The sequence below is a fragment of the Nannobrachium achirus genome (assembly GCF_963921795.1).
Source record: "Nannobrachium achirus genome assembly, chromosome: 3".
In the NCBI taxonomy this organism is placed as follows: Eukaryota; Metazoa; Chordata; class Actinopteri; order Myctophiformes; family Myctophidae; genus Nannobrachium; species Nannobrachium achirus.
The window spans coordinates 9,388,075-9,392,893 of record NC_137812.1 but is presented as its reverse complement, the minus strand read 5'-3'; positions in this window follow the sequence as shown (position 1 = coordinate 9,392,893).

The window sequence follows — 4,819 nt, the reverse complement described above, 5'->3', positions numbered from 1 at the left end:
CATTCTGGAGATGTTTTGCGTCGCTTCCAGGAAGGCCATGATTGCTGCAGTGACAGTCAAGATAAAACAAGGGAACAAAATAATAAATACACAAAATCTGGACTCCTGGGCTGGGAGTGCCTGCACACATTATACTGTGTATGAAAATACTTGATGCAATGCAATGAACGCTGTGTGGGCTTGCACATCTGCTAACAGAACACTATTGAATATAGAGGGGATGGAACTCTACGTTTTCTAATTAAGTTTATAAACTACAGCTGTGTAGAAACAGCAGGTAATGTCATAATTATAATACAGTACTAAAGCACTGGATATACAGAGCGGACACCTCATGTTATGGGCTGTTTGTCTTAAGCAATGCAACATAGGCTATACTTGCTTTTAATATCACAGTACATCATTCATAACTAGTAAGATGCCACAGGGCGACACAATGATGTGGACATCAGGGAACTCCATATATGGGCCTAAAGGGATTTGTTCCCCTGGCATCACAGGATCTCAATTTATGAGCATAAAAGGGATTTGTTCCCCCTGGCATCACAGGGATTTCTCTAACATGGCATCATTAATATTGATGACATCAGGGAATTCCATATATGGGCATAAAGGGATTCTGTTAAGTGTGACATCACAGTGAAGCCAGAGCGGATTTAGGTAGTTGTTACCCTGACATCACAATGACATTGGAGCATGATGACATCATGATTACACATTTATACACGTCTACAAGCGGACCATCTGACATTTCTCATGCTAAACTGCGACCTTCGGTCGCAAACAATCAGACCTGGATTTGATATATTATAGCCATAAATCATAACGCTTGTAGCGGTTACTTATATTGGGACGTTATGGCTAGATTTGATCATTAATAGGCGTGGCCAACCATGTGCTTCGACAATAACTGACATATTTAAATCCAGCGTGTAATTTATCCAATTCAGCCATTAGTTTGCCTTTAGCTTTACCACTACTGCTGCAATCACACAGTATATTAAATACACGTTATCACCGTGTTGTTTTAACCGCAAACATTTCTCCATGGAAAATACACACACCCTCCCTGGCGTGCTTGGGTGGGGGTGGGGGGTTAGCAGACCTACAAGACCTCAGCGCGAGGCGACGCGTCGCGTTGTGAGCTTGGAGATCTGCTTTTTCTCTCTCCCTCTCGTTTCTTTCCGTCGTCGCAGGATGAACAAACAGCTAACAAAACAACTTGTTGTTTACACGGTCGGTTAGCACTTAGCAGCGATGGTTAACCACTGAGCTCGTTAATGTCGACATAAAATAACATAAAGGTGAATAGAAAATAACTTTACCTCGTCGAGAAACCGTAAAAGTAGATAAGATAAGACAAAATGTTTGCTTCTTGTCGTTTCCTCCTCTCAAAAATCAAACTGACCGCTGAAAGCATTCAACCCTCTATAAATCGCAGCCAGCCAATCACAAGGCTCCGTGGCTTGACGTCACGCAAGAACCTCGCCCCTCATTGGCTGACATGGGTGACCAATAGCATTGAAACGGGAGAGGAAGCTTTCCTTTTTTTCTCTCTGTCTCTTTCACAAATCTTTATTTATAACAGTCGGGACTGTTATAAATAAAGATGTGTGAAATAAATACAATACACTGTCACTGTATTGTATTTCATATTGTATTCCATACAGTTTTGCGGTTTTATTTAATGTATTACTTTATGTTAACTTTTACTGTCAGGAATTAATAATAATATATATAATATAATGTAATGTTCATAATCATAGACAGACAGCAGACAGAGTTGTGCTGATATACAGTGTACTAAAACAGTTTGGCCCTGCAGTGGTGGAATTTCACTTTCAAAAAAAACTTTTGTTCATTTTATCGTCTACTCAGGCTTTTATGAACACCCTGGCTGAACAGTTTTTAATTTGCTTGATTCAATATTTAGATATTTGATGTAAATGTTATGAGACCCTCCAGGGCCACTCCCCATACCCTACACACCCATTGTAACTTCAAACTCCATTTTAATGATAGATTAATTAAAAATCAAACTTCGGTTTCTAAGTGAAGCGGTGAACTTTTATTCTATGTGTTCCAGAGTTATGAACTCTGGAACACATAGATACATTCTTTATTCTGAATGAATGTTTTTATCTGGAGGGCCGAATTGTCATGTGAAGCTTGACCAATCCTCAAAGTATCCAATCATCAGACCGGGACGGACACTACACACATATTCTGGACGTACGGGACAGATAAAACCTGTTCATTCTGGACTGAAATGACCATATATGGACATGAGGTGACACACATTTTGTTTTTGATAAAACCTGTTCATTCTGGACTGAAATGACCATATATGGACATGGGACACACAAAGCCACTCCTTGGAAGCAGCTTTCACCGCTTCAAAAACACCCATTTTTCTGTTGACTCATACATACTACCCTACTAATACGTGAGCAGGCCGTGTTTTTTCAATAACGTTTTTTAATTTATTTGTAATAATTCTTTGGGAAAATGGAAATATAATACAATAAAAAACATTTAAAAAAAAGTTATCGAAAAAACAGAGTCTGCTCACATATTAGGAGGCTAGTATGAGTCGGCAGAAAAATAATAATAATGGGTGTTTTTAATTAATCTATCATGGCTAAAATGGAGTTTGAAGTTGGGTGTGTATGGGGAGAGGCCCTGGGGGAGGAGGGCCTGGTAAGATTTACATCAAAACAGAGAGAGAGACGGGGAGTGACATGCAGCAAAGGCCGTCGGGATCGGGAATCGAACCTGCGACGCGCTGTCAAGCATCAGAGTATATGTTCCTGGACTGCTAGACCAGCTGCACACATTTCTGTACTGCCACTGCTGTTGTGCCCTACTGCTGCACAGAGAAGAGCCCCCCCACTGCAGGACATGGGCCTACAGTAAGTAGGTCCTCCATCCCATATAGCAGGGGTCTTCAACGTTTTCAGGCCAAGGACCCCTTTGTTGAGGAAGAGATGAAGCAGGGACCCCCCACAACCTGTTCAGTTTCATTGTTTGACACCACGTCACGATCATCAGTATATTTTGGATTCATGTCAATTTGTGTTTTCAGATATTTAACCACGTTAATACTTAATAAACTTGACATTTCACTCTGTACTTAGTCTGCTCTTTTCCCCCTCTACAACAAAGCTCTTTGCTAAAAAATAGCCGATCTACAAGCTTTTTTTTTTAATAAGAATGGAGATAAAACAATGCATTTCTTTGGGATATTTTATTTAATTCAAAAATATAAAACAAATTTCACTGATGGTCTTTACAGAAGAAATGCATAATATTTTTCTTATTCATTGAAATGTATATTGAAAAAGAGCAAAATAATTGGATTTATTAAACCCATTACACAATATATTACAATGACATAATATATGTAACAATAAGATGCTAACATGAACACGTTGGAAATGTTCAAGATAAAAAGTCAATAAAACATTGTTATTATTCATTTTCCTCATTGAGGGGATGCAAGAGAGGACCAGAGGGCGTTTACATTAGTACCTGAAAATATGAATGAGTCTAGTTGAATCATGTCTAATCATATTTCCTTTCCTTGAGATATGATTGCGACCGTCAGGGAGCAGTTTACTATGAAAACCTCCACCGGCCGTCCGGCCGTCCGTCCGTCCGTCCGTCCGTCCGTCCGTCCGTCCGTCCGTCACACGTCACACGTGACCATCAACAAACGTCACACCTTTGTTGATGTTTAAATCGAAGAGTCTTGGTCAAATACTTCTGTTGGTTTCTGCACTGATCATTTATACAATTCAGCTGTGTTTGCTCGTGTCATCATGATGAGGTCATAAATCAGCCATGCCCAAATATAGATTTTACGGGTTTACATGCTTACTCAGTTATTCGTTATGTGAAAGTCCTATGACGTCTATGATATCTGACATCATCATACATACATTCCCTTTTATGCCCATAAATGGAGATCCCCTCTGTAGAACCAGCCACTGACATCACTGTAATGTCAGGGGAACCAAATCCCTTTTATGCCCATATATGGAGATCCCTGTGATGCCAGGGGAACCAAATCCCTTTTATGCCCATATATGGAGATATGGAGATCCCCGTGTTGCCAGGGTAACCAAATCCATTTTATGCCCATATATGGAGATCCCTGTGATGCCAGGGGAACCAAATCCCTTTTACGCCCATATATGGAGATCCCTTATGTCATCAATATTAAGCCCATATCTGTGAATATCTTTGGGTACCAGATGTCTCCATATATGGTTAAATGGTCCGATATACATCACTGGCCAGAAGACCAAGAAATGGTGCAACCTCGCCCTTTGCTTTTCTCCCTTAGGCATCTTACTGGTAGGTAGTTTAATGAGGAATGCAGTATGGTGGTAGGTAGGTAGTTATGGCCTTTGATGTAAGATTTTCACTTTCTAGGATAACTATATTTGCTATTCCCAGATGATGCCCTTTTAGGGTACCCCTCATGCCCATATATGGAGATCCCCAGGCTAATTAACATAAGTTTTATGCCCATATATGGAGATCATTGTCCCAATGTCATCAGATATATGGGCATAAATGGACACAGGCAAACTAGATGGGCTGTATGGATATCCAGATGTGTGATGTAAGTGTTTTATTCCAAATGTGGCACCCCACAGACATATTTCCAGAAACAAAATCCCTTTCATGCCCATATATGGAGATTTCTGATGTCATCAATCCCAGGCCCTGTAAAAAACATGGTTGCTATGGTAAACAGTTGGTTGCTAGGGTAAACAGTTGGTTGCTAGGGTAAGAAACATGGTTGCTATGG